The sequence below is a fragment of the Tachyglossus aculeatus genome, chromosome 3 (assembly GCF_015852505.1).
Source record: "Tachyglossus aculeatus isolate mTacAcu1 chromosome 3, mTacAcu1.pri, whole genome shotgun sequence".
NCBI lineage: Eukaryota > Metazoa > Chordata > Mammalia > Monotremata > Tachyglossidae > Tachyglossus > Tachyglossus aculeatus.
In genome coordinates this window covers 73278874-73304744 of record NC_052068.1, presented here as the reverse complement: position 1 = coordinate 73304744, position 25871 = coordinate 73278874, and positions in this window count along the sequence as shown.

The following is a 25871-nucleotide window of genomic DNA, read 5'->3' as shown; positions in this document are numbered from 1 at the left end:
TCTGTAATTTATTACATCCATCAGTTATATTAATGTCTGTCATTCCATCTAGACTGTAAGCATATTGTGGGCAGAGGATATGTGCACTGCATACAGTAAGTGCCCAGTAAATACAATTGAATGAAAATACGATTGAATGATTGTGTCTTCCGACTCCGAGCAAAACACCATCCTGGCTGCTTGATAAGACAGAACTGAAAGTGTCGACCAGGCCCTCAAGGAATTTTCAGTGTAATGGATGAGTTCTGGCATGGAAAAGCCATGACCCCTTCACTTGGGGAAAGTAAAAATTCATGGGAACAGCTTTTTCTTGCTACCAACTCATCAATAATAATAATAATAATGATGGCATTTATTAAGTGCTTACTATGTGCAAAGTACTGTTCTAAGCGCTGGGGTGGATACAAGGTGATTAGGTTGTCCCAGAAGGGGCTCACAGCCTTCATCCCCATTTTACAGATGAGGTAACTGAGGCCCAGAGAAGTTAAGTGACTTGCCCAAAGTCACACAGCTGACAATTGGCGGAGCCGGGATTTGAACCCATGACCTTTGACTCCAAAGCCCGGGCTCTTTTCCACTGAGCCACGCTGCTTCTCTAAGGGCCCAGGTTCCCAAGCAGGTTGCTCCTCGTAGTCACACAGGGTCCCTGGGTCTCCTCTGATTCAGTGTGAATCAGCCCTGGGATTTGAAAAGGTTCCATAAAGGAATAACAGTCTTTATGGACAGTGATCCTGCTATTTAGTGAACCCCTTAAAGAATGATGGCTTGAGAGTAGTACTATTTGGTGGTACCACTCAGTGTTTTCCCAAGTTCAAGACTAGACTGTGAGCCCGTTGTTGGGTAGGGACCATCTCTATATGTTGCCAACTTATACTTCCCAAGCACTTAGTACAGTGCTCTGCACACAGTAAGTGCTCAATAAATACGATTGAATGAATGAATGAAGTTCTTTAAGCATCACTTTCCCCAGTATTAACAAAAGAGGGTGATGCAAGGGAAGTTGGCCTGCATAGTCTTTACCATGAACATTTTAATACAAAAAAAGTGATCTTGTTTTCTCTGGGGATTCTAGGCTACTTTAAGTGATGAAACTTGAACTTCCCAGCAAAAATGCTGCAGCCGTTGCCACCACCACCACCATTTTCTTTCTCCCCACCCATAAGAGCCTGTTTGGGTGGGATTAGAGAAGTAGCGTGGCTCAGTGGAAACAGCACAGGCTTGGGAGTCAGAGGTCATGGGTTCGAATTCCGGCTCCACCACTTAGCTGTGTGACCTTGGACAAGCCACTTAACTTCTCTGGGCCTCAGTTCCCTCATCTGTAAAAGGGGGATTAAGACTGTGAGCCCACGTAGGACAATCTGATCACCTTGCATCCTCCCAGTGCTTAGAACAGTGCTTTGCACATAGTAAGCACTTAACAAATACCATATTATTATTATTATCTGTTTGGAATAACCAGAGGAAGCTGCCTCTCAATAGATTGGCAGATGTGTCCACCAATTAGATCCTGTCTGGGGGAATCAATCAGAGGAAGCAACCCTTAAAAGCCCCATAGAGCAATGCTTTTAACAGGCAGAATACAGTCAAAGAAGACTGTCTGGAAGCTATAATTTCTTGTGTTGGGTAGCACTTTAGCAACATGTGGATTTCTCATATACTCCTTGCAAGCATCGGGCCAGCCAGAACAAGTTCCTTTCAACTTTCAAAGCTGTTTCTTGTCCTGCGGCAAGAGGAAAAGGCTCAGAACCCCAGGCCTTTCCACCTCTACTCAGAATCCCTTGCCTTTCTGTTGAACAATCCAGCCCTGTAGCACATTTGGGACAGCAGGGAAATGAGTTAAATGAGATTTGAATGCTTATGTAGAGCCCCCTGCAGTCCCATGCCCATACAATTGTCCCTTTAAGAAGCAGCATAGTACAGTGGTTAGAGCATAGGCCTGAGAGTAAGAAGGTCATGAGTTCTAACCCGGCTCTGCCACTTGTCTGCTGTGTGTCCTTAGGTAAATCACTTAACTTCTCTGTGCCTCAGTTACCTCATCTGTAAAAGGAGATCAAGAGTGTGAGCTCTATGTTGGACAGGGACTGTGTCCAATCTGATTTGCTTGTATTCACCCCAGTGCTTAGTACAGTGCCTGATGCACAGTAAGCACTTAACAAATGCTATTATTATTAGCTTTTCAGCAAATATCATCACATGAATCCCAAAAATTTAGCAGTGCTATTGCCCAAAGACCAAGGGATCTGGGCCTGCCCCAAAGGAGCTGGATATCTTGGGAGCTGACAGCCATCATCTCCCAGCCTGAATCCACCAGACCTGAAATTCTACACTACCCTCCAGATTCACAGGGAACAGCTGCCCTGTGGCTGGGAGACGAGGGGCTCAAAGTCTGTTGGGATTAGTAATTCTCTGGATTCTTTGATGCTCTGGCACTTTTGCTGCACTTGAACCCAGAAGGTAACCAAATGACCTCTTTCCCTCAAGAGGAAGTGAATTTTGCAGGGCTGTAAGGTGATCACTTTCATGGGCTTTCCCACCCTGCTGATGGAGAACTGAATCAGGTGGGAGTCCCAGCAATCCTAGAAGACCTCTTGTCCTCCCTGTGGACCTGGGATACCACTCCCCAGTGTCTGAGCAGGGTGAGGTTTGAGCACTTCATGGGCCAATGGTGAGGACAGAGCAAACGGGGATGAAACAGGCCAGAGAAACCTAGAGAAATCCCTAGGAAAGGAAACTTGGGTGATGGTAGGATGTGCAGAATCCCTTAGGAGTCCTGGCTTGCCATCTGCCTAGCATTCCCATAAGTTGGGTAGGTGGGGAAGACACCCAGAAGAAAGATAGGGTTTTTTAATAGTATTCGTTAAGCATTTACTATGTACCAGTCTTGGTGTAGATACAAGGTAATCAGGTTAGATACAGTCCCTGCCCCAGGTGGGGCTTGCAGTCTTAATCCCCATTTTACAGATGAGGTAACTGACACACAGAAAAGTTAAGTGACTTGCCCAAGGTTACAGAACTGACTAGTGGCAGAGATGGGCCTAAAACCCAGGTCCTTCGGGTTCCCAGGCCCGTGTTCTTTCCACTAGGCCACACTGCACGTGGCACAAAAAGCTGAAGGATTTGTTCTAGAACCCCAGGAGATGGCTAACAGTGTGGCTGGATAGAGCAGGCAGTCTTGTCACATACAAAATCAATCAATCAGTGGTATTTATTGAGCGCTTACTAAGCCCAGAACACTGTGCTAAGTGCAAAACCACGGTCCACACTATTGGTATCAGTGCAAATGTTTGCGGCATAGTTGCAATGCAACTGCAGTTTTTGTTTGTAGCATTTTATAAGGACCAGATGATACCCATTTGTTTGGCATCCTGGCAGACACCTGTGCTTTTCCTGGGAGACTGGACCTGCATCCAGGTGTCTGGTTGATTTATAGCTGCTTCAGGAATAGGCCTGGGACACCACAAGCAGAATGCTTCAAGGGCGTGCAAAGTTACAAAAAGAGGCTGTCCTTCACTAAGAATTTGAAAGGATTTGAAAGTTAATGGTCATACCCCAGGGAAGGGTAAATCTTTCTAATGGCAGTAGTGGGATGAAGGGGGCAGGGCTGGGAGTGGGGAAAAGTTCTGCCTGTCAGTCAGATGGACAGTCTGACATCAGGAATTTCAAGCAGGCTTGGAGACTGTTCTGGCAGCCTGAGTTCTCAGAGGCTGGTCAGCATTTCCAGTGCTCTCCCTGAAAGTGTAAGGTTCATTCTACCTTCACAACCTCACTAATATCGACCCTTTCCTCTCCATCCCAACTGCCACCATGCCATTCCAAGCCCTGTATCAGCCTCCTCGCTGACTTCCCTGCCTCCAGGCTTTTCCCTGTTTCAGGTCTCACTTCACTCTGCTGCCTGGGTCATTTTTCTAAAAAAAAAAAAAAAAAAAAAGTTCGGTTCTTATCTTCCCACTCCTGAAAAACCTCCAGTGGTTCTCCATCCATCTTGACATCAAACGTAAACACCTTCCAATCTAATTTGAAGCATTTAATCAGCTTGCCCCCTCCTACCTTACCTCACAGATTTATACTGCAATCCAGCCTGTACACTTTGTTCCTCTAATGCCAACCCGCTCATTGTACCCCAATCTCATCTGTCTTAAAACCAGACCCTTGTCCATGTCCTCTGACTAAAACTCCCTCCATCTCCAGTGACCATTATTTTCCCTATCTTCCAAACCTTATTAAAATTGCATCTCTCCCAGGAGACCTTCTCCAATTAAGCCCACTTTTCCCCTACTCCTCCTCCCTTTTGCACTGGCTATGCATTTAAATCTCTACCCTTTAAGCCCTTGATATTCACTCCTACCTCGGTCCCAGAACACTTTTGTACATATCCGTAATTTATTTTAATGGCGGTCTCCTTCCTTAGACTATCACAGCCTTATAGGCAGGGACTGTGTCTACCAATTTTCCCAAGCACTTAGAATAGTGCTCTGTATACAGTAAGTGCTCAGTAAACACCATTGATTGATTGTTTCCACCCATTAGGTTTTCTGTTGGTGGAACAGCAATGGATTTGTTCACTCTCAAAATCCTTAGAAAAAACTCAGTGATCACAAGGATATTTAAACTAGTGGCAAGATTATAGCATTCAAAGATCATTTTTTGAGAGGAGGAAGATCAGGGAAATTTCCCTCGGCTGTTCTGAGGAAGTGTGGAGACCTGGTGGCCACAGCGAACTTACTGGTTGCCGCTTCAGTCACAAAGCCTAATTTATTCCTGGAGCACCCTCCGAGGCAGAGCCTTCCTCTGCCACCCTGAAAGTCCTCTCTCCTAGAGTCCTGGCTTCCTTTGTGCTAGTGTTTAATCTCTGCCATTCCAACCCGTTGGTAGAAACTCAAGAACTGCCCACTAGTACTCTCTGCCACAGAGATTCCGGGACATGAATAGAAATTAATAAATTACATATATGTGCACAAGACGTGTAGGACTAAGGGTGGGAGGGGGTGAATAAAGGGTACAGATCCAAGTGTGACTTAGGATCCAGTGCTTAAAGCAGTGCTTGGCACATAGTAAGCACTTAAATACCATTATTATTATTATTCCTGATTCCCAACCCTTTGCTGTGACATTGCCAAGGCATCGACTTTCACACATGCATGTCCAACAAAGGCCTCAGGCTACTCTCTGAACACCTCTTTGCTCTTCCCGTAAAATGGTTTCTAACCCCATCTTTTTCCTTTCCACCTAAGGCCTCATTATTCCTTTCTGGTTCAATAATAGTGTTTTCCCAAAATACAGAAACATTCTTCATATCTTCCTAAATCCCTAGTCCACATCTCACCTAATATTTAGGGATTCCGGTGACCCTTCCAGCTTCTCTTCTGTTAAAATTTTGGTTTCTGCTCTTTGATGGCTTCTGTACCTGGTTAAAATGCCCAGCTGGTTGTCATACAGAGAGCTTCCAATTCTCCCTCTAGTTCCTTCCTCCGCCTGAGTGCGGCTGGAGAAGCATTACCTAAATGTCACGAACTGCCATTGCTTTGGCTCAAGCTGGGATTTCAGAACCTCCCCTTGGAACACTCCACTCCCTTCCCCAAAGTAATGTCAATAATTATCATCATCACAATCCAAGGCCTAAAATGGTTTCATTAAGATAAAATATTGTATAGCATTTCCTGCATTATTACCACCATTAGGACTTTATTTGGTTAAATATAGATTTTATAGCTCAGGGACAGAGATGGTATTATCACTTCTTGTGACCTAGGGCTTTGGGGGATTTGAAATGTCATTTTAAATACTAAAGTTATCCAGTACAGGATGGGATCATCTCAAAGAAAGATGCCCTGTTTGTCCAAGCTGAATTTTCTCCTATTTTCCTTTGTCAGATTGAAGAACAACTTGCTGGCTCGGGGTCACTCTGAATCTTGCTGTGTGTTTAAAGGGGAACAAAAGCCTGGAGCAGCTTTGGCATTAAGCCCAGTGGATTTCTCCCCAGAAATGGAGTAGCTGAGCTTGGCCATCAGCCTCTGTGCTGCCTCTCCTGGGGGCATCTGCCTGCCTCCTCTAGGATGCAGCGTGAACTAGTGGAAAGAGCAGAGGCTGGCTTCAACTCTTGTCTGCTGGGTGACCCTGGGTAAGTCACTTAACTTCTCGGCACCTCGGTTTTCTCATCTGTAAACTAGGGGCTTAGATAACTGTTCTTCGTCCCCCTTAGACTTTGTGTCCCAGGTGGGACAAGGACTATGCCCGACCTGATTATCTTGTGCCTACCTCAGTGCGTAGTATAGCACATGGTGCATAGTAAACACTTAACAGATACCACCATTAATATTACAATGAATATTCCACCTCTGAATATTTCACACTTCTTGAACTCTCCACATGAGTGCCAAGCGATTGAATGCTAAACCTTTTATACATCTGGTTAAGTCTCCTATAATATGACTGCAACCTTGTCGTGAGCAGGGACACACTTGGATCTGTACCCTTTATTTACTCCCTCCCACCCTTAGTCCTATATATACTATGTACATATCTGTAATTTATTAATTTCTATTCATGTCTACCTCCCCCTCCTTGTGAGATTCCTTCCTCATGGGCAGGGAATGTGTCTATCAACTTCCCTTCTAGACTGTGAGTCCACTGTTGGGTAGGGACTGGCTCTATATGTTGCCAACTTGTACTTCCCAAGCGCTTAGTACAGTGCTGTGCACACAGTAAGTGCTCAATAAATACGATTGATTGATTGATTAGTTATATTGTACTTGCCCAAGTTTTTAGTGCAGTGCTCTGCACACAGTAAGTGAACAATAAGTACCATTGATTGATTTTTTTAATGGCATTTGTTAAGTGCTTATTATGTGCCACAGGCTGAACTAAATGCTGGGTTAGATACAAGCTAATCAGACTGTACGCAGTCCAAGGCCCACCTGGGGCTCAAAGTCATAGTCCCCATTTTCACAGATGAGGCAAATGAGGCACAGAGAACTGAAGTGACTTGCCCAGGATCACAAAGTAGACAAATGGTGGAGCCAGGATTAAAACCCAGGGCCTTTTCACTCCCAGGCCCTTGCTCTAACCACTAGCCAATGCTGCTTCTTGATGGATAAGTAATGAATGTAGTGGAGAGTGCTTCTGGCCAGGAAACTGACAAGGTTGTTTACTTTCTAAGATTCACAACTCTTGGAGAGGGGAGGAGACAAGAGCCAAAGATGCCTGAGCAAATCACTTGGTAAAAATGGGGTGTCAATCTGGATCGGGGGAAGAAGGGAGAGAAGGAGGTGAGATTGTTATGATAAATGAACCCCAACCTCCTAGCAGAAGGTGAATGAGAGGGATCAGGGATGGGTGGAGGGATTAGCTTGCTTTCAGTTAGTTGACAGTGACCTTTAGGCTGTAACCTCATTGTGGGCAGGGGATTCATTCATTCATTCAATCAATGGAATTTGAGTGCTTACTGTGTGCAGAGCACTGTTCTAAATGCTCAGAAAGTGCAATTCGGTAACAGAGACAATCCCTACCCAACAACGGGTTCACAGTCCAGAAGGGGGAGACAGACAGCAAAACATGTAGACAGACATCAATAGCATCAAAATAGATAAATAAATTTATATATGCACATCATTAAATAGAATAATAAATATGTACAAATGTACACAAGTGCCGTGGGGCAGGGAAGGGGATAGAGCAGAGGGAGGGAGTAGGAGTGATGCAGAGGGGAGGAGGAGCAGAGGAAAAAGGGGGGTTCAGTTTGGGAAGGCCTCCTGGAGGAGTTGAGCTATGAGTAGGACTTTGAAGGGGGGAAGAGAGCTAGTTTGGCAGATGTGAGGAGGGAGGGCACTCCAAACCAGAGGTAGGACATGGGCCAGGGGTCAACGGTGGGATAGGCGAGAACGAGGCACAGTGAGGAGGTTAGCGGCAGAGGAGCGGAGTGTGCAGGCTGGGCTGGAGAAGAAGAGAAAGGAGGTGAGGTAGAAGGGGATGAGATGATGGAGAGCTTTGAAGCCAATAGTGAGGAGTTTTTGCTTCATGCGAAGGTTGATAGGCAACCACTGGAGATTTTTGAGGAGGTGGGGGGGGGACATGCCCAGAGTGTTTCTGTAGAAAGATAATCTGGGCAGCAAAGTGAAGTATAGACTGAAGCTGGGGAGAGACAGAGGTTGGGAGATCAGAAAGGAAATGTGGATGTGTCTGTTTATTGTTATACTGTACTCTCTCATGTGCTTAGTAAAGTGTTCTGCACACAGTCAGCACCCAATAAATAAGATTGACTGTCTGACCTTTCCGGGGTGGACTGAAGTATTTGGTTGGAAGGTGGAGGGCCTCTTAAAGCCATTTTCTGCCCAAGCATGGGAGTGTTGAGAATAGTGCTCAATCGATATAATACTAATAATAATTGTGGTATTTGTTGAGCTCTTACTATGTGCCAGGCAACATTCTAAGCACTAGGGAAGATACAAAATAATCGGGTTGTACACAGTTCCTGTACCACATAGGGCTCACAGTCTTGCTCAAAGTCACACAGCTGACAAGTGGCGGAGCCAGGATTAGAACCCACAGCCTCTGACTCCCAAGCCCGGGCTCTTTCCACTAAGCCTTCTAATCCTGGCTCTGTCACTTTTCTGCTGTGTGACCTTGGGTAAGTCACTCACTTCTATGTACCTCAGTTTCCTCGTTTATAAAATGGGGATTAAGACTGTGAGCCCCATGTGGGACAACCTGATTACCTTGTTTCTCCCCCAGCACTTTGAACAGTGATTGGCACATAGTAAGCACTTAAATACTATTATTATTATTATTACTATGTCCTTCGGATTCCCAGGTCTATGCTGTATCCTCTAGACCACACTACTTCTCAATCATTGATTGATCAGTTGGCCCGCAAGGGGTTCTAGATTGTAATCTCTTTGAGGGCAGGAATTGTGACTATTGTATTCTCCCAAGAGCTATGCATAGAGTCAATGCTCAGTAAAATATCCTGAATTGATTGATGGCAGCCTGGTGACTTTCACATCTGGGCAAAGCAAGGTTGAGGGGGCATCCCACCCTGGAACCCATTCCCTGCACTGCTGGTCAATCAGATATGCCCTTCCCTCCCTTAATCCCCTCCATCCCTATCCTTCCTACCCCACTCACTTGAGGACTCTGGAAAACTTCCATTCCGCCTGGCTTCTGGGTACTCCTTCCTTACCACTGTGCTCCTTCCCTGAGATCCTCCTCTCCTCCATGTCTTAATGCAGCTGATGTAGCTCCATGCTTGTAACTGGGATCACCTGGTGTTGTTAATGTTGCTTTAAACTCATCTTCCTTCTCCCTCCCACCCCACCACACCCAGGAGCCTTAGGGATTGGATGTTTCAGAGGATATTCTGGGGGAAGGGGTCAGTGTGGACAGAGGAGAAGGAAGGGTCAGGGTATACCTGGTCAGCAGGTCGGGTGGATTCATTCATTTATTCATTTGTATTTATTGAGCACTTACGTGTGCAGAGCACTTGGGAAGTACGAGTTGGCAACACATAGAGACGGTCCCTACCCAACAACGGGCTCACAGTCTAGAAGGGGGAGACAGGTAACAAAACACGTGGTCAGGTGTCAAGTCATCAGAATAAATAGAAGTAAAGCTAGATGCACATCACTGACAAAGTAAATAGAATAGTAAATATGTACAAGTAAAATAACTAAAGTAATAAATCTGTACAAACATATATGCAGGTGCTGTGGGGAGGGGAAGGAGGTGGGGAGAGGGGGGAGGAAAAAGGGGGCTCAGTCTGGATGGATAGTGTACCAACACTATTTCTCCTGGAAGTGAAATCTGCCCTGCTGTGGCATATCCCTGCAGAGTTTCTGCCCAGCTAGTACTCAGTGTCTGAAAATTAGATAATCTGATTCAACAAAAATAGCCTTTGGCAACTTTGGACAAGAGGAAAAAAAGGATAATTACATTTGGAGGCCCAAGGTTTACTACCTTTGAATGGAGCTTCTGCCTGTAGGTATGCAAAGAACTAATGTTGCAACTCTTGCTTCAATCGTGGCTGCTGCAGTTTCTGCTGCTCCAACTGGCTCCTTTGCCAGTGTCCCGATCCTTGGGAGATGGAGTTCTAGACAAATTCATCAGTCTTCCAGACTTACTGATGGGATTTTGAACTTCTTTCCCTGGGGGTGGGTTTTGCTGTAGGGGGGGGGGGATCTCATTTGAGATCTAGAAACTGAAGTTCCAAAGGCAAAAATAAGTGACTCTGCTGAATACATCACTAAGAACTACTAAGGTTTTTCAACCTAGTGGGGCTTAGAGTTGTCTACAGTGTTGGAGGCAGCGGAGAGGTCAAGAAGGATTAAGATGGAGTAGTAGAGGCCACTGGATTTGGCAAGTAGGAGATCATTGGTGACTGTAGAGAGTTGTGAATGGTCAGGCCCTGACCAGATGGGTCTCTACCTTTATGACAGAATATTAGCTTTGAATAAACACACCATATACCTTCTGGCTCCTAAACTGAGAAGGGTGAGTCCCTTAATTCTAAATGCCTACATCCTGGAATCAATCAATCAATCGCATTTATTGAGCGCTTACTGGAAGGTTGGAGGGCAATGAGAATATTCAAATGGGTCTTGTCACATGATTTCCCCACCCAAAATATGCTCCTAGAAGGGAATAAGATTGAGAAGTAGCAGGGTATATCTGAGGAGCGGGTTCGAATACTGTCATAGTGATGTGGTGAGTTGCCTCTACCCAGAGTCAGACCCCATGTAGTGCTGAGTGACCAATCGGACCTCCTCGCTGGAACAAGGAGAAGTAAGTATCCCCTCAGTGGGGGAGCTCAATTGCCGGGTGATTTGAAAGGTAGCCCTTGCAACTTGATTGTTGGGTGATTTGATAGGTAATAATAATAATAATAATGGCATTTATTAAGCACTTACTACGTGCAAAGCACTGTTCTAAGCGCTGAGGAGGTTACAAGGTGATCAGGTTGTCCCACAGGGGGCTCAGAGTCTTAATCCCCATTTTACAGATGAGGGAACGGAGGCACAGAGAAGTTAAGTGACTTGCCCAAAGTCACACAGCTGACAAGTGGCAGAGCCGGGATTTGAACCCATGACCTCTGACTCCCAAGCCTGGACTCTTCCCATTGAGCTACGCTACTTCTCCTAACCAATGCCAGGGTTATTGAAAGGTAGCCCTGGGTGATTTGAAAGGCAGCTCCTGGAAATAACTGACGTCTCTTCCTGGTTTTACTAGCTGCTAGAAGTTGGGGAGCATGATGGCCACATACGTGTATTCCTCATTCATTCAATCATATTTATTGAGCACTTACTCTGTGCAGAGCACTGTACTAAATGCTTGGGAGAGTAAAATACAATAATAAACAGAGACATTCCCTGCCCACAGTGAGTTTACAGTCTAGAGGAGGGGAGACAGACATAAATATAAATTAATAAATTACAGATATGTACATAAAGTGAGAAGCATTTGCAGAGTGGGAGCTAGGTGCTTCAGCACATGTGAGTAAATAAGTATATTCCTCCCAAAAGAGAAATTCAACTTGCCATGCAGAATAAATCTTGCATGGCTCTGCTCTCTCATTCTCACCCTGCCGATCCTCGAACCTCAAGCTCCTCATGAGGAGGTAATGTCTCTACCAACTCTGTTGTACTCTCCTGAGTGTTCAGTACAATGCTAGTACAGTAAGCTCTCAGTAAATGTAATTGGCTAATTGGTTGATTTCCCACTGGACTATGAATTCTTCAAGTGGAGGTGGGCTGGGAGGGATTGGGGCAGAGGGGGTCATATCAAGTGTCTGAAAATGCAATTATACAGAGACACACAGGATCAATATTCAAAATAAGGGATGGTAAAAACTAACTTTTTGGAAGATTTGACATTATTCTCCTGGAACATATGATGATAACATTTGATATTCATTTCATTTCATCATCCTCATTACTGTTGCTATTTATTCATTCAACATGGCAGTCACGGGCAGGGATTAGGCATTTAAATTATTTTGCAAGAAAATGCAGCATATTTTTGATGTCAGCTTTCAGTGGAAGCCAGTAAAATTCAGTAAAATGACCCTTGAGGATCTATGTCTTCAAGGTCAGCACAATAGAGCACCAAGATGAACATATCTACACAGTTGCTTTGAAGTTTTTCAGAAAAATGTGTTTTCTCCAGGACAAATCACGATCTATATGAAATCCAGGAGTGGGGAAATATTCCATCTCCTTTAAAACTTTAATCAAGCTGAGAGGGATGAATAAATTGGCTCCATTTAGTATTTGATTTACCTCCCCTATCATTTAGCTAAATCCCCCTTTGACATTGATTTTCAAGTCTGCTGCTGTTTTGGCCCTGGATCCTAACTGATTAGGAGAAAAAGTATGCTCCATGCGAGAGAGTGAAACATTTTAGAAGCTGTGAATGCCTATTTGTTTAAATTTCTAAAGTAAATTGGGATTTTCAGCATGACGAGAACAACCAGGTACCTACCGGCAGGTTCTCAGTCCCCTGGGATTAGGTCAGACATCGATGCCCCCTGCTTCCTGTTTTCTCCTGCTTCTTGTTTCCCCTCCGCCGCCTCCCATTTCCACTGTGATTCTGGTGTTTTTCCACTGACAGCAGTCTTTGGCAGGGCCAATTGGTAAAATTCACAGTAAATGAGTGGGGCCAGTCTGTCGACTCCTAACTCATTTCCCCAGCTGACTAGCTACCCAAAGAACACCGGATGATGTGATATAGACTCCAGAGGGGCTATTGGTTGGTACAGTGCTCTGCACACAGTAAGCGCTCAATAAATACGATTGAATAAATGACCGAGTTGGCAAAAGGAATATACAAATGACGGCCCTTTTTCTAAACTTGGGAGGGGGGTGGGGGGACTTCCTCCCCAGGAGAGTTAGCAGTGATGCCCAGGCTGCATCAGGTTTTCCCTGGAACCAATTAGCAACCACAGATAGAGGATAGAGCAGGACCTCCCATGTGCCCAAACCCCTAGAAAGGGATAACACCTTGTCTCTATTTGTTGCTGAATTGTACTTTCCAAGTGCTTAGTACAGTGCTCTGCATGCAGTAAGTGCTCAATAAATGTGGTTGAATGAATACCTGGATCAATTCATCAGCCAGCCAATCGTATTTACTGAGCACTTACTTACTGTGTGCAGAGCATTGAACAAAATGCTTGGGAGAGTACAATATAACAGACATGTTCCCTGCCCACAATGAGCTTACAGTCTGGGGGGCGGGGAGACAGACATTAATATAAATGAATAAACTACGGATTTGTTCGTAAGTGCTGTGGGGCTGGGAGGGGGGATGAATAAAAGGAGCAAATCAGGGTGACACAGAAGGGAGTGGGAGAAGAGTTTGCCTGTCTATTTGTTTTGTTGTCTGTTTCCCCCTTCTAGATTGTGTGCCTGTTGTTGGGTAGGGACTGTCTCTATATGTTGCTGAATTGTACTTTCCAAGCACTTAGTACAGTGCTCTGTGCACAGAAAGCTCTCAATAAATACGATTGAATGAATGAATGAAAGGAAAAGAGGGCTTTCTCAGGGAAGCCTTTTGGAAGAGATGTGCTTTCAATAAGGCTTTGAAGCGGGGAGAGAAATTGTCTGTCAGATATGAGGAGGGAAGGCGTTTCAGGACAGAGGCAGAACCTGGGTGAGAGGTCAGTGGTGAGAAGGATGAGTCTGAGATCCAGTGAGAAGGTTAGCATTAAAAGAGTGAAGTGTGAGGGCAGGGTTGTAGCAGGAGAGTAGTGAGGTAAGATAAGAGGGGACAAAGTGATTGAGTGCTTTAAAGCCAACGGCGAGAAGTGTATTTTTGATGCAAAAGTGGATGGGCAACCATGGAAGTTCTTGAGGAGAAGGGAAACATGACCTGTACATGTTGGTAGAAAAATGATCCAGGAGGTAGAGTGAAGTATGGAGTGGAGTGGGGAGAAACAGGAGTCTGGGAGGTCAGCAAGAAGGCTGATACAGTAATCAAGGTGGGACAGGATGGATTAATGTGGTAGCAGGTTGGATGGAGAATAAAGGGTGGATTTTAATGATGTGAAGGTAGATCATCAATCAATCAATCGTATTACTTGAGCACTCATTGTGTACACAGCATTTTACTAAGGGCTTGGGAAAGATAAGCAGCATAGCTTAGTGGAAAGAGCACAGGCTTGGGAGTCAGAGGTCATGGGTTCTAATCCCGGATCTGCCACTTGTCAGCTGTGTGACTTTGGGCAAGTCACTTCACTTCTCCTTGCCTCAGTTACTTCATCTGTAAAATGGGGATTAAAACTGTGAGCCCCCTGTGGGACAACGTGATCGCCTTGTAACCTCCCCAGTGCTTAGAACAGTGCTTGGCACATAGTAAGCGCTTAACAAATACCATAATTATTAATTATTAACAGAGTTAGTAGACATAATCCCTGTCCACAAGGAGTTTCCAATCCAGAGGGATCGTGAGGATGGAAAAGGGCTGGGACTGAGCTGGCCCAGGGACAGGGACCCCTCTCACCAGGACAGCAGGCTGTCACTTAGCCCGAGCCAGGCCCACAAGACATATCTCTTTCCAGCAGGAGTGACATGGATTGGAAAGGTCACTTTTGGTGGTGTCTGGACCTGGGAAATAGCTCCAGACTGGAGTTCAGAGATCCTGGATCTTGTTGCCTCATCTTTGAAAAAAATCACTTGACCATTCTAATCATTGTCCTGTTGCATTATTCTCTCCAAAGTGCTTAGTACAGTGATCTGTACACATTAAGCACTCAGTAAATACCATTGATTGATTCAGAAATTTTGGATTGTGTCCTCCCAAATTCTCCTTTGTCACCACAGTATGAATAAACTCTCGCTAAGCGTTTGGCTTCCCACTAGGTTTTCCTATAATACTAATTGTGCCATTTGTTAAGTGCTTATTATGAGCCAAGCATTGTAGTAAGTTCTGGGGTAACTGCAGTGCATGCAGATTGAACACAGTCTCTGAACCATATGAAGCTCGCAGAAGGAGGGGGAAAGGTATTTAATCCCCATTTTTCAGGGATCTGAGGCACAGAGAAGTTAAGTGACTTGCCCAAGGTCTCACAGCAGGCAAGTGACAGAGCTGGGATTAGAACCCAGATCCTCTGTCCCAGACCCATGCTCTTTCCACTACGTACACTGCTTCCCCATTAATGCTTCCCTGACACCCAGAAAGGAAAACTTACATTACAGTTTGACCAAAGTCACACATGTTCGTGCATCTCATTTCTAATTCCCACCCATGTATTCTTCCCCATTGCTTAGTACATTTCTCTGAATGCAGAAAGAGTTTATACTATTACTACTACTACTACAAAAAGTGGATGAATTGTGTGGGTGACAGGAGATTCACTTTACTTTTTTATGTTCGGCATAAGGCAATATTTTCAGAATGATCTCCCTCTCCCATACATACATATGTATATGTACACATGGACGGGGCAATAAGGTATTTGATGGAGGAAGCTAGAAAGTCCACTCTTATTCCCCATTAAAACTAGCATTCTTAAATAGATTTCAGTAATAAACTCCTCACTCTCAGCTTCAAGGCTGTCCATCACCTTGCCCCCTCCTACCTCACCTCCCTTCTCTCCTTCTCCAGCCCAGCCCACACCCTCCGCTCCTCTGCTGCTAACCTCCTCACTATGCCTCGTTCTCACCTGTCCTGCCGTCAACCATCGGCCCACATCCTTTCCCTGGCCTGGAATGTCCTCCCTCCACACATCCGCCAAGCTAGCTCTCTTCCTCCCTTCAAAGCCCTACTGAGAGCTCACCTCCTCCAGGAGGCCTTCCCACACTGAGCCCCCTACTTTCTCTCCCCCTCCTCCCCCTCCCCATCTCCCCCACCTTACCTCCTTCCCCTCCCCACAGCGCCTGTATATATATTTGTACAGATTTATTACTCTATTTATTTTACTTGTACATATTTACTATCCTGTTTATTTTGTTAATGTGCATATAGCTATAATTCTATTTGTTCTGACGATTTTGACACCTGTCTACATGTTTTGTTTTGTTGTCTGTCTCCCCTTCTGGACTGTGAGCCCATTGTTGGGTAGGGACCATCTCTATATACTGCTGACTTATACTTCCCAAACGCTAGTACAGTGCTCCTCACACAGTAAGCGCTCAATAAATACAATTGAATGAATGAATGAATAATTGCAAGCCCCCTTAAAAATGAATCTGTCATTATTGTTGCTCTTACTCTTTTACCTATTGTATATTTGATTATTTAAATATGCTTGCCTTCCCTCACTAGACTGTAAACTTTCTGGGGAGACGGGTCATGTCTTTTTCAGTTGAATGCTCCTAAGTACCCAGTTCAGTGTCCTGCATAACAATGGAACTAAGTAGTGTGCTATGCACCCATCAGGCACTCACTATAGTGCTCTGCTCAGTACAGCCTTCAGCTCTGTTCAGGGCCTAAGGCACAAGAATGCACTTGAATCAATGGTATTTATTGAGTGCTTACTAAGTGCAGAGCCCTGTTCTAAGTGCTTAAGAGAGTACACTATAACAAGATGATAAAGACTATTAGCTTGGTGAGGACTAGAATTCTCTGTTCCGAAACTCATGCTAAACTAAACCAAATCCAAGAGTTGCAATAGAGACTCTTACTGACTGATAATAATAATGGTATTTGTTGCAATAATAGTATTTAAGTGGCTACTATGTGCCAGACACTGAACTAAGCCCTGATGCAAGAATCTACTTGCTTTTACAGTGCAATGAACATCAAGAAAATTGGTATTAAAAAAAAAAAAGCAACAAAAAAATCACCTAACAAACCTTTCTTTGCCATTCTTTCCTGACAAAGAGAAACAATTTCATTTCACTAGTTGATGATGTGATTAGGTAGGATTTTCAATAATGTCCCACTGATAGTATTAACCCAACAGACCAGGATATAATTAGGAAGCTTTAAAAAGTAGTAGAAAAACCTTAATGAAATTTCATCTTGGAGATGCAGTCAAGCCAGCCTGCATGGTTTTAACAGAAACCATTCAGGCATTTTGTGGTATTTAAAAATCCTCATTAATAATATACTTGCCCCTGATTTTCCTTCAGGACTTCACCCTTTCTTGCATGTCATGGTGTAACATTGCTCATTTTGGGGCTAGAAGTCATTTAAATAGTGGTTTTGCACTCGGTACCTAGCCTAGAAACGGTGCTTTCCCTTCTTGTTCATGTTTCAATGCAAGGCCCCCAAATCCACTCTCAGAATGTATTCAAGCATGTATACCTTCAGGTCTCCCAGAAAAATGTGCATTTGAAATATAATGCTTGGCTGGTAGATTGTGGATGACTGCTTCTGCTCCGTGGAGATTGCACAGAAGCCATTAAACCGGGCATGCCAACTGAACCCTCAGCATTTCTATTCTCTTCATCATGTGTGTCAAACTTTGAAGTGGTGACACCGTTATAACCGGGTTACCGGGAAGGGTACTTATTGAACCTCTTTGCAGGGGTCTCCTATGGGGTTTGATAGATCTATTTTAACACCTTTAGTTACAGCTGCCAGCACTGGAGCAATATTTTATGCCGATACTTCAGCATGTGTCGAGCCAGTGCGGTGAAGGGCGGAGAAGGTCTGACACCCTTTTTCTTTCCTTCCACCTGTCCTACCCTTATTGCCCCACCACCTTCCTTTTCGAAGATGATGCTGCTGACAGTGAGATGAAATGAATGTTGGCATAGCAGAAAAAAGTGATGAGTGAATGGTAATCCAGTTGACACAGTGGGCTCGGAAAGAGAATTCCTTGTTCACTGATCGGTTTGTCACTCACAGGTCTTTGTGTGCTTCTAAAGATAGTCCCACTTTATGCCAATGTGTATAGCCCATACAGGGTCTGACTGGTTCTTTGTGTACAGCTGTATTGTTTGTCAAACCTCAGGTTTTTGTAAGCTTCTGGTTGTTGTTTTTTTTTTTCTGATCATGAGGAGTTGGTCGTGGTGGTTTGCTTGTTTTTCTGTAAATATATTCTTAATCTCTAAATCATTTTCATCTTCTCAGTCACAGTGTTGTCGCCATGCTATAACCTCAGCCTCAGTGACTGCCCAGTATACAGGGCCTGGAAGAAATTTGTATTTACTAGTAACATTTCTACTTGTAGCCGGGTGTCCTTATTCCAGTGAGGTTGTTGTGATGTCACAGACTATATCAAGTTTTTCTCTGTCCTTCAGGAGCTTGATATTGAACCTTGCTGATGAGGGTGGAGGCCTGATCACCTTGTGTCCCCCCCCCAGTGCTTGGAGCTTGGAGCAGTGCTATGCACATAGTAAGTGCTTAACAAATGCCATCATTATTATTATTAAATAGGAGGAAATAATAAAATGTAAGGATGTGTACATAAATAGTAAAGGGAGGTTCGTTTGTTGAATTGCTACACATGCTACATAAAATCCAGTGTGGTTCTGGCATCTATGTTTGGTTTTGTTCTCTGTCTCCCCCTTCTAGACTATGAGCCCGCTGTTGGGTAGGGACTGTCTCTATGTGTTGCCGACTTGTACTTCCCAAGCGTTTAGTACAGTGCTCTGCACACAGTAAGCGCTCAATAAATACGATTGATTGATTGATATTTTAATGGCTTGGTTTTAATGATGGCTTGAGTTTGGAGTTTTTGAGTTGATGACCAATCTACCACTGAGCTCTTCCCAGGGCTGCAGTGATCCATACAGATTTCAAGTCTCTCTAATGGCAGTTGATATAATCCAGGAAATGTCATCTCTTAGACCTTGGCTGCATACCTGATATTTTCCTCTCATTGTGGGTTGGAAGATCATGTCGGTGATTATAAATTGACCTGCGGCCCACTCTGTTGAGAAGTAGACTGTTGCTATTTAGTTTTCTAATCCCCTGAGTTTTGATGGCTTTCTACCACTTTTGGAAGTATTCCCATCTACGCAATAAAATCCCCCATGGCTATAATGTATCAACTCCACTGAGCATGAGACAGACAAATAATATTCATTTCTTACCTTCAAGACCCTTCATTTGGATGAATCCAAATCCTACTCTATTGTGTGATATTCGTTTTGGTTGGTTAAGGCTGGGGTCTCTTTTACATTATTAGTTATTAGTAGTAGTAGTAGTAGTAGTAATAAGCACTTAGTACAGTGCTCTGCACACAGTAAGCGCTCAATAAATATGATTAAATTAATAATAATAATTATTGTGATATTTAAGTGCTTTCTATTTACCAGACATTGTACTAAACACTGGGGTAGTTATAAAATAATCAGATTGGACACAGTCCCTGTCCCATCTGGGGCTCACAATCTCAATGATAGTATTTGTTAAGCATTCACTACGTGCCAAGATACGGTCCCTGTCTTCATGGAGCTCACAGTGTAAGTAGGCAGGAGAACACTTGTCTGCTGTATGACCCTGGGCCAGTCACTTCACTTCTCTGTGCCTCAGTTACCTCATCTGTAAAATGGGATTGAGACTGTGAGCCTCATGCAGGACAGGGATTGTCTTATCCTTATTTGCTTATATCCACCCCAGCACTTAGTGCCTGGCACTCAATAAGCACTTTACATAAATACCACAATTAGCGGGTACTGAATCTCCATTTCAAAGATGAGGAATCTGAGGCATAGAGCAAATAAGTGACTTGCTCCAGATCGCAAAGCAGGTAAGCAGCAGAGCTGGCGATTAGAGGCAACTCCCTGATTCCCAGGGCTGTGTTCTTTCCACTAAGTTACGCTGCTTCCCAACTCTGTTGATGCCTTCTGTAGTGCAGACTGACCTTCTGATGCCTGGACAACCTCCCTGATGCATGCAATTGTATTTCTTTCGGTTGTATTTACTGAGCGCTTACCGTGTGCAGAGCACTGTCCTAAGTGCTTGGGAGAGTATAACACAATAATAAACAGACATATTCCCTCCCCCTCAATCATCTCTTCCCAGGGGTCTCGGTTCCAGAATGGAGTGGGGAGCCCTCCTTGTGGCCAAGAACATTGGGAAAAAGTCACATTCATCCTAATTAAACTAGTTTTTGCCTCCTCAAGTGCATAGGCTTCTCTAAGTGCTTAGTACAGTGCTCTGCACACAGTAAGCGCTCAATAAATACGATTGATGATAAGGAGTTGGGGGATATTTTGGACATAGAAGTGATTGAAAACAGGGAAACATTCTCTACTTTCACCTTTTTTTGGAATTGGCATGCACAAGGCTTAAAGTCCATCTTTATTGCTGTGGGCGAGCTGCAATTTTATATTGGTAGTGTGGCAGTTACATGATCCAAAATTCTCAGCATCTGCATGAATTCAGGTCACCGTGGAGAGCCTTGCTTCCCAGGAGCTCCTATCTGAGCTACTGACATTTCAGCACCACATTTCTTTACATAAAGCTACGTTTTTAAGAGGATTTAGGCCTAAACTCAGCAAACAGACCTTGCTAAATGTGAATCTGAAATTCATTTATGTAATAAATACACAAGGAAACACTCAATCTGATAAGCAAACATGCAGGCATGTGGTAAACTGAGGAGAAAATTTCTGCAAGGTCTGCAATAAGGTTATTTGATGTTTTGTAGCAGGGGTGGGAGTGGGATTAAAATGGTAGGAGAATTACATGTTTCACACCTGTGATGTCCATGAATTCTAGCACAACTGCTGACCAATTCAGAACCACCAACAGTTTAATATGAGGACAAGTGTGTGCTGCTTTCTGGATGTACTAAAATGCGCTGGCAGTATAAAAAACTGAAAATGCAGCATCATTTATATATCACATTGGTTAAAATTATATATCCACAAGCAATTTGCACTTCTTTTCTCCATTCATAATTTGGCTACACATATAGCTGCACTTGGAGCTTTTCTAATCCCCACTCCAACCCTCGGCTGCCGTGTGACCCTGGGCAAGTCACTTAACTTCTCGATGTCTCAGTCTCTTCATCTGTAAAATGGGGATTTAATGCTCATTCTCCCTTCCACTTGGACTGTGAGCCCCATGTGGGACAGGGATGGTTTCTTACGTGATTATCTTGCATCTAACCCAGTGCTTAGTACAGTGCTTGAGACATAGTAAGCACTTAACAAATATCTCAATTGTTATAATAAAAAAAATGCCCTGCAAAGATGTTGTTGACTTGGGGAGGCAATCTTGTCACCTATGCCAGTCAGAAAAATGGTTGGATACATAGGCAAATGATCCATTTTTGTTCTCCATTTGGAAATCTAGCCGTGTGATAAATTACAGTTTGTAATTGAGCCGGAAAAGATCTCAAGAGGTCATCTTCTCTGATACCTTGCCTCAAAGTTTGGGGTGGGCCATAACTCCTAGATCTTTTTAATCTATCAGTTGAGTATCTACTGTGTTCAGAGCCCTGTACTAAGGACTTGGGAGAGTACAATAGAACAGCCAGTAGACAAGTTCCATGCCCACAGTGAGCTTACAGTTATGCCATTCATGTATAGTCCGTCTGTCCTCCAACCTGTGCTTATGGAATGTCTTCTTTGTTCCAATGGAAGTGTACTGTGTCTAGCCTGACAAGTTTGTATCCATTCTGGCACATAGTAAGCATTTAACACATAACATTTTTTTTTTTTAAAAAGGGAAATGACATAATCACTGGTGAAAATCCCAGTTATCACTCTCTGCCTACAGATATGAGAGATACCAGTGGAGGATCCAAAACACCATGTCTAATTTCCCCTTGAACACCCAGAACCATCATAAATAAGTCATCTGCATCAGAGACAAATCGAGTCAGATACATTTCTTCTTTTTACACTGTGAGTATTTAAAGAGGGAAGATCTTGCACTAGGATTGAAACTTGATGGCACATGAATCAAACATTCATGGAGATGACCAGCTGAGAAACTGAGGAGTTCTGACAGTCCAGTTTGAACCCTGGCTCTACAGTGCTCACTCTCAATGGGCCAAAGCTTTTTTCTGTCAGTCAGTGAAATAGGGAAAAACTGGGGAGAAAGCACCTGGCCCTCTTTATGCTTAAGTAAACCACTAATCTTAGTACCAGAAGGGCATGTGGAGAAGGAAATCCCAAGGAAAGGTCATTTTGATGGGAAAGTAGGGAAATCACACTGGATTTGTGGGAATCAAAGAAGCCCCTGAGGTCAAACCTGTTTGTCTCTAACCCTAAGAATACATCCATTTTGACTACCTTTCTTGGTGGGACTCATCTGGTCAATGGAAACTGGTTGAATTATCAATCAATGGTATTTATTGAGTGCTTACTGTGCAGAGCACTATACTAAGCGATTGGGAAACTGAAACATAGCAGAGTTGGTTGACAGGATCCCTGCCTTCCGTGAGTTTACTGTCTAGAGAGTGGAATTATGCTTTTTTTCTGCACTCATCTCAGCATTCCTCAAAGACCTCCAAAGGCTGCCCATCCCTGACCACTGACTTTAAGACAATTAGTTGTCTTCCCTCCTCTTATAGGGATCTTTTCCCCCTGCACATAAGCTCTTATGCTATTACTGGTAATCTTGGAGAGAGCAGATTTAGTGGAATGGAGGGGGCAGAAGGTAGATTGTAGGGCGTCAAGGAGGGAGTTGGTTGAGAGGAATTAGAGGCAGTGGTAAGGAGTTTCTGTTTCATGAGGAAATGGTATGCTGTCAAGGACTAGCAGCTGAAATTTGATGTCTAGCCTCAGTTTCCTGTTCCACATTGCCCTTTATCAAAGAATAACAAATCAGTAGTGTTTATCAAGCACCTACTATGTGCCCAGCACTGAACCAACTAAGTGTGGAGGATACAACTGAAAAGCTTACAACCTAAGTGAGGAGGCAGATATTAAATGATTTACAAATAAGGGGAAACAGAGCATGGAAAGATGTATAAGTGAATAAATGCATGTTTAAACAGTACAGAGTGTGTAACTAGATGCATACAACAGTGCTTCTGTGCTGAGGTGGAGTAGGAGAAATTTTTCCCATGAAGAAGAATTGTTGGACTCTGACCCAGCAGATAGGTGAGGAAGTTCCTGACAGGGGAGGGGTGGACATGAGCAGAAACTAGAAGCTGGAGAGGTGAGGTGTGAGGATGGTGAGAAAGTTTACTTGGGAGGAAGAATGGGTGTTAGGGAGGAGTCAGTGAAAGAGACAGATAAGAAGGAGAGGGCTGGTGGAGAACTTTGAATCAATGGACAGACTTGATGAGGAAGGAAATGCCTGTCCATTGGAAGTATGGAACACGAACTTGGCTTCACAATGTAAAAATGGCTTTCCTGGAGGTAAAAAGAAAGGCATCTTGCCCTGCTTTAGTCACTTCCCATCTAGTAGCAACTGTGTAAATTGTGTAAATTGCCTTCCATATTATTTGTGGTAATGATTTAACAATCTGACTCAATCTAAACTATCCATTATAAATACATTTTGCATTTCACCCAATCCCAGTCCCACAGCAGTTAATAATAATAATTATGGTATTTGTTAAGTCCTTATTATGTGCCAAGCACTGTGGCTCAGTGGAAAGAGCACGGGCTTCGGAGTCCGAGGTCATGGGTTGAAATCCTGGTTCCACCAATTTTCAGCTGTGTAACTTTGGGCAAGTCACTTCTCTGTGTCTGTTACCTCATCTGTAAAATGGGGATTAAGGCTGTGAGCCCCCCGTGGGACAACCTGATCACCTTGTAGCCTCCCCAGTGCTTAGAACAGTGCTTTGCACATAGTAAGCACTTAATATATGCCATTATTATTATTATTATTCTTCATTCATTCAATCATATTTATTGAGTGCTTTCTGTGTTCAGAGCACTGTACTAAGCACTTGAGAAGTACAAGTTGGCAACATATAGAGACGGTCCCTACCCAACAGTGGGCTCACAGTCCGGAACGGGGAGACAGAGAACAAAACAAAAACATATTAACAAAATAAAATAAGTAGAATAAATATGTACAAGTAAAATAAATAAATAAATATAGTAATAAATACGTACAAACATATATACATATATACAGGTGCTGTGGGGAAGGGAAGGAGGTAAGGCGGGGGGGGATGGAGAGCAGGAGGATGGGGAGAGGAAGGAGGGGGCTCAGTCTGGAAAGGCCTCCTGTATCATTAGTATCATTACTAAGCAGTGGGGTGGATACAAGCAAATCATGTTGGACACTGTCCCTGTCCCACGTGGAGCTCACAGTCTCAATTCCCATTTTACAGATGAGGTAACTGAGTCACAGAGAAGTTAAGTGACTTGCCCAAGGTCACACAGCAGACAAGTAGCAGAGAGGGGTTAGAACCCATGACCTTCTGACTCCCAGGCTTGTGTTCTATCCATTATGCCATGCTGCTTCTCAATCAATTAATCATATTTATGGAGTGCTTACTGTGTGCAGAGCATTTTATTAAGGACTCGGGAGAGTACAGTATAATAGAGTTGGCAGACACATTCCCTGCCACAACGAACTTATGTTTATATCCTTACACTCTGACTCTTTTCCTTTCTGTAATTTATTTTAATGCATGTATCCTGCTCCTTGAGAGCAGGGATCATATCTACCAACTCTATTGTATATTAATATTAAAGTATACTATTAATTAAGTGCTCTGCACACGGCAGGTGCTCAATAAACACCTTTTGATTGACTGATTGAATGCCCAAGGATTTTGTTCTACAAAACATCCAGCTCAGATTAGGATGGACTAAGAAGGAGGGCTCACCTGTAAGGAGAATTTCCATGAGTTGTTCTGAGGGCAGTTCCCACGGTCAGCCCAGTCACCCCCAAACTCTATTTTCCAGGAATGCCTTTCCCGTTGATGTTGGGACAGGCCTGGCCAGCTAATGAAATTGACATTGGAATGAATCTCCATCCAAATCAGCTTCTCTTTGGCATCATAAAGATGTTGTATTCCTAAATTTACCTCCCCTCCACCCAGGAGTGGCCACAGCCAAGGCAGCGGCTTTTGTACAGGTTGAGGTTGGAAGAAGAAATGGCTCTTTCCAAATCTCTCTGTGATATAAATGTCCATTCAGTTAGGTGGGACAAGGAAAAGTTCATATGCAGCTTCTGAAAGCAGTGTGGCCAAATGGAAGGAGCACAGGCCTGGGAAAATGATGATGATGGTATTTGTTAAGCGCTTCCTATATGCCAAGCAGTCAGAGGACCTGGACTTTAATTCCGGCTCTATAATTTGCCTGAAGTGTGACCTTGGCCCTGTCACTTAACTTCTCTACTCATCTGTAAAGTTCTCCCTTCTACTTAGCCTGAGAGCCCCATATGGGACGGAGTCTGCATCTGACCTGATTATCTTTATCTACCCTGGCTCTTAGTGCAGTACTTGTCATGTAATGAGCACTTGATATTATTATTATTACTATTATTATCCCCATCATTATTAATAAGCAGTCATTGCCCTGCATTTACATGACAGGGCAGCACTCATGACCAAAGGGCTTTTCCTCTAAAGAGCGGCAGTTAGTGCTACTAATTTCAACACAATCTGAAAAAGCCTGAAAATGCCAGCCTTAAGAAAAATCAGGAAGACCTAGAAACAAAATTACAGTAGACATAAATACCATTGTCTTCCCACATTATTTCTGTGCCGGACTCCGTGAGACTCAATATTGCTCAAACATGACAATCCGTTCCTTGGAGATTTCAGCTACTGTCTAAAATTCAGTTGAAAGAAAGGTTTCTAACAAATACACTGGGTATTAGCTTAGAGAAACAAGAGAACAATTAAATAGGAACATGCAAAAAAAAAGAGAAAGCAGAAACAGATGGAAGGGAGAACAAAGGACTGAGACAATGTGGGAGAGGAGTGGGAGGGAAGTATAAGTCTAGGAGGGATGGGGGAAAACATGGAGAGTTTGCTAATACAAATAATCAGAAGGAAAAAAATAGAGACATTGAAGAATCAAGAGAATAAAATGGAGGTAGAAAGATTTAATAAGCTGCATCATTGC